The sequence below is a fragment of the Anomaloglossus baeobatrachus genome, chromosome 4 (assembly GCF_048569485.1).
Source record: "Anomaloglossus baeobatrachus isolate aAnoBae1 chromosome 4, aAnoBae1.hap1, whole genome shotgun sequence".
Lineage (NCBI taxonomy): Eukaryota > Metazoa > Chordata > Amphibia > Anura > Aromobatidae > Anomaloglossus > Anomaloglossus baeobatrachus.
Genome location: NC_134356.1, coordinates 596,685,872 through 596,702,193, shown reverse-complemented (window position 1 = coordinate 596,702,193; position 16,322 = coordinate 596,685,872). Strand labels below are relative to the sequence as shown.

General features: G+C 50.3%; 1 protein-coding gene across 6 annotated transcripts in view; it reads right to left on the bottom strand.

Annotated features, from left to right (window-relative positions):
- AAK1 (AP2 associated kinase 1) overlaps positions 1-16,322 on the bottom strand; it is a 205,708-nt gene that overhangs the window by 48,701 nt on the left and 140,685 nt on the right. The window lies entirely within an intron of this gene.

Genomic DNA, 16,322 nt, shown 5'->3' with positions numbered 1-16,322 from the left:
AGCAGCGGATCTTGATGATTTGTGTGTCCAAGTGCATTCAGCGTAGTAGAACTATCCTCAACAACTAATAATATGCCAAGATATGCAAGTGTGGGGATGTCTGTGTGCAGTGATGTGCTAATATCATATCACACACTCCCACCCACCCCCACACACGCACCCACACCTACGCACACCCACCCCCACACACCCAAACCCCCGCACACCCACACCCCCACACAATTTGCATTGTTCATTGGTTCCTAGAATAGACTGAATGAGCTGAACTCCAAACTTTAGCCAGGACACCATCCCTGGCTGCAAAAGTTGAGGTACACTTTATATAATAAGCACACTTTGTAATAAAGCACAGTAAGGATTGAAATTACTTCTACGTCTGATTCCCACCAAGAGCGGTACAAATCAGAGCTTGGTTGTACGACAAGCCAGAGATTTTTATTTTCTCTGAAAACACTCCGAAGTTTGAGAAAAGAAGGGAATTTTGTTTACTTACCGTAAATTCCTTTTCTTCTAGCTCCAATTGGGAGACCCAGACAATTGGGTGTATAGCTTCTGCCTCCGGAGGCCACACAAAGTATTACACTTAAAAGTGTAAAGCCCCTCCCCTTCTGCCTATACACCCCCCGTGCATCACGGGCTCCTCAGTTTTGGTGCAAAAGCAAGAAGGAGTAAAAGTTATAAATTGGTTTAAAGTAAATTCAATCCGAAGGAATTTCGGAGAACTGAAACCATTCAACATGAACAACATGTGTACACAAAGAACAACAGCCCGAAGGGAACAGGGGCGGGTGCTGGGTCTCCCAATTGGAGCTAGAAGAAAAGGAATTTACGGTAAGTAAACAAAATTCCCTTCTTCTTTGTCGCTCCATTGGGAGACCCAGACAATTGGGACGTCCAAAAGCAGTCCCTGGGTGGGTAAAATAATACCTCGTAAGAGAGCCGTAAAACGGCCCTTTCCTACAGGTGGGCAACCGCCGCCTGAAGGACTTGCCTACCTAGGCTGGCATCCGCCGAAGCATAGGTATGCACCTGATAGTGTTTCGTGAAAGTGTGCAGGCTCGACCAGGTAGCCGCCTGACACACCTGCTGAGCCGTAGCCTGGTGCCGCAAAGCCCAGGACGCACCCACGGCTCTGGTAGAATGGGCTTTCAACCCAGAGGGAACCGGAAGCCCAGAAGATCGATAAGCTTCGAGAATTGGTTCCTTGATCCACCGAGCCAGGGTTGATTTCGAAGCCTGTGACCCTTTACGCTGGCCAGCGACAAGGACAAAGAGTGCATCCGAACGGCGCAGGGGCGCCGTACGAGAAATGTAGAGTCTGAGTGCTCTCACCAGATCTAACAAGTGCAGATCCTTTTCACACTGGTGAACTGGATGAGGACAAAAAGAGGGTAAGGAGATATCCTGATTGAGATGAAAAGGGGATACCACCTTAGGGAGAAATTCTGGAACCGGACGCAGAACCACCTTGTCCTGGTGAAACACCAGGAAAGGGGCTTTGCATGACAGCGCTGCTAGCTCAGACACTCTCCGAAGTGATGTGACTGCTACTAGGAAAACCACTTTCTGTGAAAGGCGTGAAAAAGAAATATCCTTCATTGGCTCGAAAGGTGGTTTCTGAAGAGCCATCAGTACCCTGTTCAGATCCCAGGGTTCTAACGGCCGCTTGTAAGGAGGGACTATGACAAACCCCCTGCAGGAACGTGCGTACCTGTGGAAGTCTGGCCAGGCGCTTCTGAAAAAACACAGAGCGCTGAGACTAGTCCCTTCAGAGAGCCGAGCGACAACCCTTTTTCCAATCCTGATTGAAGGAAGGAAAGAAAAGTGGGCAAGGCAAATGGCCAGGGAGAAAAACCCTGATCAGAGCACCAAGATAGGAATATCCTCCACGTCCTGTGGTAGATCTTGGCGGACGTTGGTTTCCTAGCCTGTCTCATAGTGGCAATGACCTCTTGAGATAACCCTGAAGACGCTAGGATCCCTTGACTCAATGGCCACACAGTCAGGTTGAGGGCCGCAGAATTCAGATGGAAAAACGGCCCTTGAGACAGCAAGTCTGGTCGGTCTGGTAGTGGCCACGGTTGACCCACCGTGAGATGCCACAGATCTGGGTACCACGACCTCCTCGGCCAGTCTGGCGCGACGAGGATGGCGCGGCGACAGTCGGACCTGATCTTGCTTAACACTCTGGGCAACAGTGCCAGAGGAGGAAACCCATAAGGAGCTGAAACTGCGACCAATCCTGAACTAAGGCGTCTGCCGCCAGAGCTCTGTGATCTTGAGACCGTGCCATGAATGTTGGGACCTTGTTGTTGTGCCGTGACGCCATTAGGTCGACGTCCGGCATCCCCCAGCGGCAACAGATCTCCTGAAACACGTCCGGGTGAAGGGACCATTCCCCTGCGTCCATGCCCTGGCGACTGAGAAAGTCTGCTTCCCAGTTTTCTACGCCCGGGATGTGAACTGCGGATATGGTGGAGGCCGTGGCTTCCACCCACATAAGAATCCGCCGGACTTCCTGGAAGGCTTGCCGACTGCGTGTTCCCCCTTGGTGGTTGATGTATGCCACCGCTGTGGAGTTGTCCGACTGAATTCGGATTTGCTGGCCTTCCAGCCACGGCTGGAACGCCTTTAGGGCAAGATACACTGCCCTTATCTCCAGAACATTGATCTGAAGGGAGGACTCTGTCGGAGTCCAGGTTCCCTGAGCCCTGTGGTGGAGAAAAACCGCTCCCCACCCTGACAGGCTCGCGTCCGTCGTGACCACAGCCCATGATGGGGGAAGGAAGGATTTCCCCCCCGACAGAGAAGTGGGGAGAAGCCACCACTGAAGGGAAGCCTTGGCTGCCCGTGAAAGGGAGACTTTCCTGTCGAGGGACGTCGACTTCCTGTCCCATTTTCGGAGAATGTCCCATTGAAGAGGACGCAGATGAAACTGCGCAAAAGGAACTGCCTCCATTGCTGCTACCATCTTCCCTAGGAAGTGCATGAGGCACCTCAGAGGGTGTGACTGGCCTTGAAGTAGAGATCGCACCCCTGTCTGTAGTGAACGCTGTTTGTCCAGTGGAAGCTTCACTATCGCTGGAAGAGTATGAAACTCCATGCCAAGATATGTCAGAGATTGGGCCGGTGTCAGATTTGACTTTGGAAAATTGATGATCCACCCGAAACTCTGGAGAGTCTCCAGAGCAATGTTCAGGCTGTGTTGGCATGCCACTTGAGTGGGTGCCTTGACAAGCAGATCGTCTAAGTAAGGGATCACCGAGTGTCCCTGAGAGTGTAGGACTGCTACCACTGCTGCCATGACCTTGGTGAAGACCCGTGGGGCTGTCGCCAGGCCGAAAGGTAGTGCCACGAACTGAAGATGTTCGTCTCCTATGGCGAAACGCAGGAAGCGCTGATGCTCTGGTGCAATTGGTACGTGGAGATAAGCATCTTTGATGTCGATTGATGCTAGGAAATCTCCTTGGGACATTGAGGCGATGACGGAGCGGAGCGATTCCATCCGGAACCGCCTGGTTTTTACGTGTTTGTTGAGCAGTTTTAGGTCCAGAACAGGACGGAAGGATCCGTCCTTTTTCGGTACCACAAACAAGTTGGAGTAAAAACCGTGACCCTGTTGCTGAAGAGGCACAGGGATCACCACCCCTTCCGCCTTCAGAGTGCACACCGCCTGAAGAAGAGCATCGGCTCTCTCGGGGGGCGGGGATGTTCTGAAAAAACGTGTCGGCGGACGAGAGCTGAGCTCTATCCTGTAACCGTGGGATAGAATGTCTCTCACCCATCGGTCTTTTACCTGTGGCAGCCAGGCGTCGCAAAAGCGGGAAAGCCTGCCACCGACCGAGGATGCGGTGTGAGGAGGCCGAAAGTCATGAGGAGGCCGCCTTGGGAGCGGTTCCTCCGGCGGTCTTTTTAGGACGTGACTTAGACCGCCATGCATCGGAGTTCCTCTGATCCTTTTGAGGCCTTTTGGACGAGGAGAACTGAGACCTTCCCGCGGGCCGAAAGGACCGAAACCTCGATTGTACCTTCCGTGGTTGAGGTCTGTTTGGTTTGGACTGGGGTAAGGAAGAGTCCTTTCCCTTGGATTGTTTAATGATCTCATCCAATCGTTCACCAAACAGGCGGTCGCCAGAAAATGGCAAACCGGTTAAGAACTTTTTGGAAGCGGAGTCTGCCTTCCATTCACGTAACCACATGGCCCTGCGGACTGCCACCGAATTGGCGGATGCTACCGCTGTACGGCTCGTAGAGTCCAGGACCGCATTAATGGCGTAGGACGCAAATGCCGACGCCTGAGAGGTTAAGGACACCACTTGCGGAGCAGATGTACGTGTGACTGCATTAATCTGCGCATGACAAGCTGAGATAGCTTGGAGTGCCCATACGGCTGCGAATGCTGGAGCAAAAGACGCGCCGATAGCTTCATAGATGGATTTCAACCAGAGCTCCATCTGTCTGTCAGTGGCATCTTTGAGTGAAGCCCCATCTTCCACTGCAACTATGGATCTAGTCGCCAGTCTGGAGACAGGAGGATCCACCTTAGGACACTGAGCCCAGCCCTTGACAACGTCAGGGGGGAAGGGATAACGTGTATCCTTAAGGCGCTTGGAAAAACGCTTATCTGGACAAGCTCGGTGTTTCTGGACTGCCTCTCTGAAGTCAGAGTGATCCAGAAACATACTCAATGGACGCTTGGGAGACCTGAAACGGAATTTCTCCTGCTGAGAAGCTGACTCCTCAATTGTAGGAGCTGGTGGAGAAATAGCCAACACCTGATTGATGGTTGCTATAAGGTCATTCACTATGGCGTCACCTTCAGGTGTATCCAGGTTAAGCGCAGTCTCAGGATCAGAATCCTGATCTGCTACCTCCGCTTCATCATCCAGAGAGTCTTCCTGCTGAGACCCTGAACAGTGTGATGAAGTCGAGGGAATTTCCCAGCGCCCCCGCTTAGGCGGCCTGGGACTGCGGTCCATGTCAGAGACCTCACCCTGGGACCCATGGGACATCCCAGGAGCACTCTGCAGCTCCAATTGAGGAAGGCCTGGGGTCAATGATTGAACAGTGCCCGGGGCCTGAGTCACCTGTCTGGACTGTAAGGCTTCTAGTATCCTAGCAGACCATTTATCCATAGTCTCAGACAGTTTGTCAGCAAACACTGCAAACTCCGTCCCTGTCACCTGGACAGTGGTAGCAGGTGGTTCTACCTGGGCCACCAGTAGCAGAGGCTCCGGCTGAGTAAGTGCCACAGGGGCCGAGCATTGGACACAATGAGGGTCCGTGGAACCAGCCGGTAGTATAGCCGCACATGAGGTACAGGTTGCAAAGTAAGCCTGTGCTTTGGCACCCTTGCTATTTGCAGACGACATGCTGTTGTCTCCTCTGAGTACCATCCAGGAGGGTATATAGCCAAAAAATCAACAGTGCGACAGTACAGTGTAAATGTATAGCATATAAGCATATATATATATGTACACTTCTGCAATCAGTGGGGCCAGCACCTCAGGTGCTGCTTACCGACCGCTCAAAGCGGTTGTGTGATCACCAGAATCCCTGCATGGGCCTCCCAGAGCCTGTTGTCTCTCCTCTCCAGCGTCAGAAGTGCTGACAGGAATGGCTGCCGGCGTTCTGTGGAGAGGAGGGGGCCGTGGGCGTGCCCTAGAAAGTGCGGGAATCTGGAGCCCCAGTGTGCTGTATGAGGGGGGAGGAGGATACAAGTATGCTCCAACCCTCAGCACTAACGTCCTGTGCAGCGTCCCGCCCTTCCCCTGACTGGCAGGCCTGGGGGCGGGAATATGCGATACTAGGCCGCAAAAGCCGGGGACTAAAGTAATAAGCGCGGCCGGCATATAAGCGCGGTCGGCGCGGTAGTCCCCGGCGCACAAACACACCCAGCAGTGCTGAAGTGTATATGGCCACCAGCGCTCCATGCGCGGTTCCCACGGGGACACAGAGTACCTCACAGCGCGGCCGGCGCGGAAGTCCCCGGCGCACTAACACACCCAGCAGTGCTGCAGTGTGTGTGGCATCAGCGCTCTATGCGCGGTCCCCACGGGGACACAGAGTACCTCACAGTAGCAGGGCCTTGTCCCTGTCGATACTCGGCTCCTGTCAGCAGATTCCCCAGGGGCTGCGGAGGGAGCACGGTCTCATGTGCCTGGAGACCGATTAGGATCCCACTTCACCCAGAGCCCTAAGGGATGGGGAAGGAAAACAGCATGTGGGCTCCAGCCTCTGTACCCGCAATGGGTACCTCAACCTTAACAACACCGCCGACAAGAGTGGGGTGAGAAGGGAGCATGCTGGGGGCCCTGTTATGGGCCCTCTTTTCTTCCATCCGACATAGTCAGCAGCTGCTGCTGACTAAGATGTGGAGCTATGCGTGCATGTGTGCCTCCTTCGCACAAAGCATAAAAACTGAGGAGCCCGTGATGCACGGGGGGTGTATAGGCAGAAGGGGAGGGGCTTTACACTTTTAAGTGTAATACTTTGTGTGGCCTCCGGAGGCAGAAGCTATACAACCAATTGTCTGGGTCTCCCAATGGAGCGACAAAGAAATGTAAGTTAGTTAGTGGATCCAGGCGGTGGCAGCGATAGACTAGTCTAACCTCTGACTATTGTTTCCAGCCTACTTCTTCCAGTCTCTCATCAGGTGATTATAAACAAAAACCAGGACAATCGTGGTATACTCCGCGCTGCCGTACAAAGAAACCCTCCAAAAAATAAAAGCAGTGTGAATGGTTTATTCTACGCGTTTCGAAGAGATATCCCCTCCTCTTCCTCAGGAAAATCCACCGGTGGATTTTCCTCAGGAAGAAGAGGGGATATCTTTTCGAAACGCATAGAATAAACCATCCACACTGCTTTTATTATTTGGAGGGTTTCTTTGTACAGCAGCGCGGAGTACACAACAATTCTCCTGGTTTTTGTTTTGCTCCTGTTTTTAACACGTGGGATCGGCTGCAGCTGTTATATGGTTCTATACTGGTTGTGAGTCTCACAACCATTCCAGGTGAGGGGTTTTCTATTAAATAGTCACCATATTTTACACTGGTAAGACCCTATTGCGCTCCTTCTATCCACAGCTTGTTTCCAGTCATCAGGTGATTGACAGGTTTCTCCCATAGTGAGAGATCTGTCAATGACCAGGAGCAGCGCAGTGAGGGTGGAGTCACATTAGTGTATGGCATTGGATGTGATATGCTAATGACCCTGGGCTCAGCCTCTGTTGCGAGCGTGATCTGAGTGTCATGTGACTGTGATCCGATCTTGCGATCAGATCACAACTGTGGAAAAAAGAGAGGGATTAATCTCCCCATCTCCTCCATTTTCAGCCTGTGCGTATATCGCACTGCACTGACATCTGAGTGCAGTCTGATGTTTCACTCGCACCCATAGACTTGCATGGGTGCGAGTGATCCGAGACTCACAGACAATCGCAGCAAGCTGCGATTTTTTCCTCAGTCCAATTAGGGCTGAGGGAAAAACTCACATGTGAGCTGCAGCATTGTCTTAAAAGGAACAGAGTGTAATGCGCGATTTTCTCACGTTGCACTCGTGCGAGTCATACGCAGAGGAGCAGACCAGGAGCGGCTCCGGGCTCGTCTTGTCTTTGGCTTGGGTTATTACCAGATTCTCTAAGTATAAAAGGTCCTTATACTTAGGTTTCAGAGAAAAATATTTCTGGCTGCAATTGTGCTGTCAGGCTCTGATTCATGCTGCCATTGGTGTGGGAAGCATGAATTAAGTGACATACATTATTTTCAAAAGTAAACCTGTCACTTAACACTTTCTTTTATAAAATACATTAAGTTTCACTGATATCCCTATGATATATGACAGAATATAATGCAATGGTACAAAAAACTGCTCAAATGATAAATCCAAAACGGCCGCCGTCGTCCGTGTGTATCACATCCCTATCCCTCCCCTATATGCCTGAAGAATAAGCCCTACAAACTCCATTTACCGGTGAGTGCTTGCTTTTCTCCACGTTACAAATGATAAATTGAGCTATGTGACATCTGTACGTCTGCACATTATAAACTGAGAACCAGACACTGCGTTAAAAGGAAAATTCCCATCACATATATTTATGGTAGATCCACAGGAAAAGTGGGTCCCAACAATGGAAACCATTTATTTCAAGAACATGGTTCCGACATGTGCCACACTAATTATTTGTATGGGAATCCTAACCAACTTTCCACTGACGGCAGCTTGGGTTGGGGCTCCGATGTTTGATACATCGCAGCACCATTCAAGTGCATGTGATCGCACTGCGACCTGCGGGTATCACAAGATCAAAATCATTGGGATAAATCTAAATGTTACTCAAAGTAACAACGACTATAAATTTTGCTAATAAAATACTGCAATTTATACTGTGCAATGTAGAAATAAAAATTTGCTAGAAACAAGCAACATGCAGACTATTATGACTTTAGTAAGACATGGCTAGTAAACCTCAAAACAGTAACTTTGCAAAGGCTTAACAATAATAATTATTGATACGTCTTTGCAATGCTGTGAATTTATCTACTATACGCCCTTACCCTATTTTACATGCGTCTCTCCCCAACAGTACAGTGCAGGGTTGTTCCACATTGCCAATTCATGAACCTTTAGAAACCGCTTTCAACTGCTGCTAAGCATGATTTCTACACCAGAGTCAAACAGAGTACAGGATGCTCCCCGTCTGAGCCTCTCTGCGCCCTTCCTTCATCCTGACAGAAGGAAAGTCCTGTACACAGACTGAGTGCAGTATATTATCTTGTTCAGCAGCAGTTGAGAGCATCTTATAAAGGAGCATGTGGTGACCAAGTGAAACAGCCCTGCAGTGTAGTCTTTAAGAAAAAAGGAAGCTAAAAATAAATAAAATGAAGTTTATTAGAAAAATGTATAATGAAGCAATCACTGGAAAATAATTAAAAATATGGTGTATAAGTTAAAAAAAATAAAATAAAAAATAGGGTATTATATGGAATAAAATCCTAGATCCGTGACCATCAACTTATTCTCAAAAAGGAACAGGAATTTTCTAATAGAGGTTAAAAAAGATGAAAATTAAATTACAACAGCAAAGGAGGTGCATGAAACTTCTCCTTTAACAGTACAAATAAGTAAAGTATAATGCCAAGTATTAGGATGTGGAATTGGACATTAAATGTCATAGTTTTTATAGTTGTTGGTGGGGGGCGATAACCAGAATAAGATTTTATTTTTTTTTATACCACGTGCTATGTGGTGTAACGAATACCTGCATCCTGCAAGTTGTTAGGTTTACAGCAGGACTAAATATGTATGAAAAAATGGGCTTTATTTATTTTTGGAGGAATTCGGAAGGGACTTTTTTTTTATTGAAATGTTAAAGAGAATCTGTCACCAGGTTTATGCTCCCCCATCTGAGAGCAGCATAATGTAGGGGCAGAGACTCTGATTCCAGCGATGTGTCATTTACTGAGCTGTTTAATGACACATCGATAAAATCACTGTTTTCTTTGCTGCAGATCTAGCAGTTCTACAGAGCTCATGAATTTGGTGGACTACCTGGAAGCACACCAAGTAGTCCTCTACTGATAATTATACTGCTGATTAAACAGTGATTTTATCAAAACTACAGTAAGCAGCTCAGTAAGTGACACACCGCTGGAAACAGGATCTCTGCGTCCATGTTATGCTGTTCTCAGATTAGGTGGCAGAAACCTAGTGACAAATTCCCTTTAAAAAAAAAACCCAAACTTAATTTTACCCACTAAGGCACTAGAAGTAGTGATTCCTTATGGCTTGATAAACGGGTGATAAACATTAATAATACTATGAAAGAAGGGAATTTTGTTTACTTACCGTAAATTCCTTTTCTTCTAGCTCCAATTGGGAGACCCAGACAATTGGGTGTATAGCTATTGCCTCTGGAGGCCACACAAAGTATTACACTTAAAAGTGTAAGGCCCCTCCCCTTCTGGCTATACACCCCCAGTGGGATCACTGGCTCACCAGTTTTAGTGCCAAAGCAAGAAGGAGGAAAGCCAATAACTGGTTTAAAGACCAATTCAATCCGAGGAAACATCGGAGAACTGAACCATACCACATGAACAACATGTGTACCCGAAAAAACAGAAAAACCCCGAGAAAACAGGGCGGGTGCTGGGTCTCCCAATTGGAGCTAGAAGAAAAGGAATTTACGGTAAGTAAACAAAATTCCCTTCTTCTTTTTCGCTCCTAATTGGGAGACCCAGACAATTGGGACGTCCAAAAGCAGTCCCTGGGTGGGTAAAAGAATACCTCGTGATAGGGCCGTCAAACAGCCCTTTCCTACAGGTGGGCCATCGCCGCCTGAAGGACTTATCTACCTAGGCTGGCGTCTGCCGAAGCGTAGGTATGCACCTGAAAATGCTTGGTAAAAGTATGCAGACTCAATCAGGTAGGTGCCTGACACACCTGCTGGGCCGTAGCCTGGTGCCGTAATGCCCAGGATGCACCCACGGCTCTGGTAGAATGGGCCTTCAGCCTTGAGAGAACCAGAAGCCCAGTAGAACTGTAGGTTTCAAGAATTGGTTCCTCGATCCCCCGAGCCAGGGTGGATTCAGAAGCTTGCGACTGTTTACGCCGACCAGCGACAAGGACAAAGAGTGCATCCGGGTGGCGCAGGAGCGCCATGCGGGAAGTAGAACCTGAGTGCTCTCCCCAGAACCAACAGATGCAAATCCTTCTGAAATTGATGGACTGGACGAGGACACAAAGAAGGTGAGGTGATATCCTGATTAATATGAAAGTGGGATACCACCTTAGGGAGAAATTCCGGAATCGGACGCAGAACTACCCTGTCCTGGTGAAGGACCAGGAAGGGAGATTTGTATGAGAGCGTTGCTAGCTCGGAAACTCTCCTAAGAGACGAGACCGTTACTAGAAGGCCACTTCCCGAGAAAAGCGGGAAGGGAGACCTCTTTCAAAGGCTCGAAAGGCGGCATCAAGAGAGCAATTAGAACCTTGTTCAGATCCCAGGGCTCTAACGGCCGCTTGTACGGAGTGCTGAGAAGACAAACTCCCCGTAGGAACGTGCGTACCTGAGGAAGTCGTTTCTGAAAAAATACAGATAGCGCTGAGACTTGTCCCTAAAGGGAACTGAGCGACAACCCTTTTTCCAACCTAGATTGCAGGAAGGAAGGAAACATAGACGATGCAACCGGCCAGGGAGAAACACCCTGCGCCGAGCACCGAGATAAGAATATCTTCCACGTCCTGTGGTCAATCTTGGCGGACGTTGGTATGCTAGCCTGTCTCATGGTGGCAACCACGTCCTGAGGTAATCCTGACGACACTAGGTTCCAGGACTCAATGCCACACCATCAGGTTGAGGGCCGTAGAATTCAAATGGAAGAATGGCCCTTGAGACAGCCAGTCTGATTGGTCTGGTAGTGCCCCCGGTTAGCCTACCGTGAGGCACCACAGAACCGGGAACCACAACATCCTCGGCCAATCTGTAGCGACGAGGATGGCGCGGCCGCAGTCGGTCCTGATCTAGCGCAGCACTCTGGGCAACAATGCCAGAGGTGGCACATAAGGTAGCTGGAACTGCGACCAATGCTGAACTAAGGCGTCTGCCGCCAGAGCTCGATGATTGTGAAACCGTGCCATGAAGCTGGCACATTGTTGTTGTGCCGTGACGCCATTAGATCGACGTCCGGCCTCTGTCAGCGGCGCCAGATCTCCTGAAACCCGTCCGGGTGAAGAGACCATACCCTTTCGGCCACACCCCGGCGACTTAGGAAGTCAGCTTCCTAGTTTTCCACGCCTGGGATGTGAACTGTGGATATGGTGGATGCCGTGTCTTCCACCCACATCAGAACCTGCCGGACTTCCTGGAAGGCTTGCCGGTTGCGCGTTCTTCCTTGGTGGTTGATGTATGCCACCGCTGTGGAGTTGTCCGACTGAAGTCGGATTTGCTTGCTGTCCAGCTGCTGTTGGAAGGTTTGTAGGGCAAGATACACTGCTCTGTGTTCAAGAACATTGATCTGAAGGGTGGACTCTTGCTGAGTCCACGTACCCTGAGCGCTGTGGTGGAGAAAAACTGCTCCCCACCCTGATAGACTCGCGTCTGTCGTAACTATCGCCCAGGATGGGGATAGGAAGGACCTTCTTTTTGACCATGAGGTGGGAAGAAGCCACCACCGTAGAGATTCCTTGGCCGCCTGAGAAAGAAAGACGACTCTGTTGAGGGAGGTCGACTCCCCGTCCCATTGGCGGAGAATGTCACATTGTAGTGGACGCAGATGAAACTGCGCGAAAAGAACTGCCTCCATTGCTACCATCTTACGTAGGAAGTGCATGAGGCGTCTCAATGTGTGCGACTGGTTCTTAAAGAAGAGATTGCAGCCCGAAGTGAATGCTGTTTGTCTAGCGGAAGCTTCACTATCGCTGAGAGAGTATGAAACTCCATGCCTAGATATGTTAGCGATAGGGTCGGGGTCGGATCTGACTTCAAAAAGTTGATGATCCACCCAAAACTCTAGAGAGTCTCCAGCGCAACGTTCGGGCAGTGTCGGCATGTTTCCTAAGAGAGTGCCTTGACAAGTAGATCGTCTAAATATGGGATCACAGAGTGACCCTGAGAGTGCAGGACTGTGACTACTGCTGCCCTGACCTTGGCGAAGACCAGTGGGACTGTCGCTAGCCGGAAGGTAGAGCTACGAACAGAAGGTGTTCGTTTCCGATAACGAAGCGTAGAAACGCTAGTGCTCTGGATCAATCGGCACGTGTGGATAAGCATCCTTGATGCCTAATGATGCTAGGAAATCTCCTTGGGACATTGAGGCGATGACATGGCGGAGGGATTCCATCCGGAACCGCCTGGTGTCCACGAGCTTGCTGAGCAGTTTTAGATCCAGAACGGGACGGAACGGCCCGTTCTTATAGGCACCGCAAATAATTTGGGGTAAAAACCGTGACCTTGTTCCTGAAGAGGAACGGGGGTCATCACTCTTTCTGCCTATAGAGTGCACCCTGTTTGCAGAAGAGCAGCGGCTCGGCCGGGAGGTGGAGAAGTTCTGAAGAATCGAGTTGGAGGACGAGAAGTGAGCTCTATCCTGTACCCGTGAGACAGAATGTCTCACACCCAACGGTCATTGACCTATGGCAGCTAAATATCGCCAAGGCGGGTGAGCCTGCTACCGACCGAGGATGCGGAGAGAGGAGGCCGCAAGTCATGAGGAAGCCGCCTTGGAAGCGGGTTTTCAGACTGTCTCTTTTTTGGGCGTGACTGAGCCCGCCAAGAATCTGAGCTCCTCTGATCCTTTTGAGTCCACATTGGACGAGGAAAAATGGGACCTGCCCGAGCCTCGAAAAGACCGAAACCACGACTGCCTCCTGCTCTGTTGGGGTTTGTTGTGTCCGGGCTGAGGAAAGGATGAATCCTTACCCCTGGACTGTTTAATGGTTACATCCAAACGCTCACCAAACAGTCGGTCAGCAGAAAAAGGCAACTGGTTAAGCAACCTTTTTTGGAAGCAGAATCTGCCTTCCATTCACTTAACGAGCAGACCAGGCTCTGCTTAAAAACACGGAGCAGCGGAGGCTACTGCCGTACGGTTCGCAGAGTCTAGGGCAACCTGAATCGCGTAAGAAACAAATGCAGACATTTGAGAGGTTAAGGATGCCACCTGCGGCACAGATGTACGTGTAACCGTGTCAATCTGTGTAAGACAAGCTGAAATAGCTTGGAGTGCCCCAAGGGTGAGAATGCTGGAGCCAACGGTGCGCCGACAGTCTCATAGATGGATTTAGACCAGAGATCCATCTGTCTGTCAGTGGCATCTTTAAGTGCAGCTCCATCTCCCACTGCAACTATGGATCTAGCTACAAGCCTGGAGATTGGAGGATGCCGCTAGGGACACTGGGTCCAGTCCTTGACCACGTCAGGGGGCAGGGATAACGTGTATCCTAAGCCGTTTGGAGAAGCGCATATCTGGATAAGTGTGGTGTTCCTGGACTGCCTCTCTGAAGGCAGAGTGGTCCAGAAAAATACGTGAAGCTGACTCCTCCACTGGAGGAGCTGGGCTGAGAAATAAATAACATTCTATTGATGGACGCTATAAGATTATTCACTATGGCGTCACCATTAGGTGTATCCAGATTGAGAGCGGTCTCAGGATCAGAATCCTGAGCCGCTACTTCCGCCTCATTACACAGAGAGTCCTTCTGCTAGGACCCTGATGAAACCGAGGGCCGCTCATAGTGAGCCCGCTTAGGCTGTCTGGGACTGACGTCTGTGCAGAGCCGTGACTCTGGGATGCGTGTGACATTCCCGGAGCTGTTAGTTGTTCACACTGAGGGGGGCCATGGATCAATGATTCAACAGTGCCCATGTTGTGAGAGACATGTCCGGACTGCTAGGCTTCTAGTATAATAGCCATAGTCTCAGAAAATCTGTCAGTAAATACTGCAGACACCGTCCTCATCCTCTGGCCATTAGCAGAGACTCCGGCTGAGTTGGATATAATGGGGGTCTATGTAACCTGCCGGCCGTATAGCCGTACATGCTGTACCGGCTGCATAGAAAAACATGTGGTTCTGCACCTTTGTTTTACACAGAGAATATGCTGATAACTCCTCCGCACAATCCAGGAGGGTATATACAACGTGCGACCAAACAGTGCAATGTATATAGTACAAGCATATCTATAAGTGCACTTCTGCACTAGTGGGGTTAGCACCACAGGTGCTGCTTAACGCCTGTTGCAGCGATTGTGTGACTATCAGAATGCCAGGGTCTTCCACACTTGTCTCTGTATCGTACAGAAACTGACACTAATGGCTGCCGGCGTCCTTGTAGAGAAGGAAGCCGTGGGCGTGCCTGAGAAAGTGCGGGAATCCGGTTACACAGTGCACACAGTGAGAGGGGTGGAGTATGCAAAACATACTCCAGCTCTCAGCGCTGCTGTGCTATGCAGCGTCACGCCCCTACCCTGACTGTCAGGCCTGTGGGCGGTAACGAAGGGAGACTAGGCCCAGAAGCCGGGGACTCGAGTTAATAAGCGCGGCCGGCATATCAGTGCTGGCCGGCGCGGAAGTCCCCGGCGCACCACAAATCCCAGCGGCGCCTTAAATAAAAATGGCAGCGGCGGTCAGCGCAGTAGTCACCCAATACACTAACACACCCAGCAACGCTGTGGTGTGCGATGGCACTAGTGCGGACAGCGCCGCTGTCCCTGGCGCACTAACACACCCAGCAGTGCTGCCGTGTGTCTGCGCGGTCCCCACGGGGACACAGAGTACCTCCATGTAGCAGGGCCATGTCCCTGAAGATACTCCGCTCCATGTCCAGCAGATACCAGGGGCTGTGGATGGAGCACGGTCTCAGTGCCTGGAGACCGATAGAATCCCACTTCACCCAGAGCCCTGTAAAAAGGGATGGGGAAGGAAGCAGCCTGTGGGCTCCAGCCTCCGTACCCGCAATGGGTACCTCAACCTTAACAAACACCTCCGACATGAAGTGGGGTGAGAAGGGAGCATGCTGGGAGCCCTGTATGGGCCCTCTTTTCTTCCATCCGACATAGTCAGCAGCTGCTGCTGACTAAACAGTGGAGCTATGCGTGGATGTGTTGCCTCCTTCGCACAAAGCACAAAACTGGTGAGCCAGTGATCCCACTGGGGGTGTATAGCCAGAAGGGGAGGGGCCTTACACTTTTAAGTGTAATACTTTGTGTGGCCTCCAGAGGCAATAGCTATACACCCAATTGTCTGGGTCTCCCAATTAGGAGCGAAAAAGAAAACCGTTTTTCAGTCAGTGGTAATAAGTAGGGATGATCGAATACCTCAAATATTCGGCTTCACAAATATTTGCCGAATAGGTCGTCGCTATTCGACTATTCGCGAATATTCGATGCGCAATGTAAATCTATGGGAAACCCGAATAACTACTATTCGGGCTTCCCATAGACTTACATTGCGCATTGAATATTCGCATAGCGGCGACTTATTCGTCGGATATTCGCGAAGCCGAATATTTGAGGTACTCGATCATCCCTAGTAATAAGCAGACCACAGGGCATTTATCATGGAGCCTTGTGATTGTGTTATACCGGGTAGCCTCACCGTCTGAGATTAGACTCCCAGATATTGGTGTTGTGTCTGCTCCAAGTAGTGGCAGGAGCAGTGCTGTCGAAATATAGCAGTGCTCCCTCTGCGGTCTATTGGGTACCCTGGGCCGTACCCATGAGACCCCACTGATGGGTATACCTGTTAAGTCAGTAAGGTGTAAATTCACCAGTACCGTGGCTTATAGTAAGCAGCGTTGCCCTGAAGCTCTCCGATAAAATCTG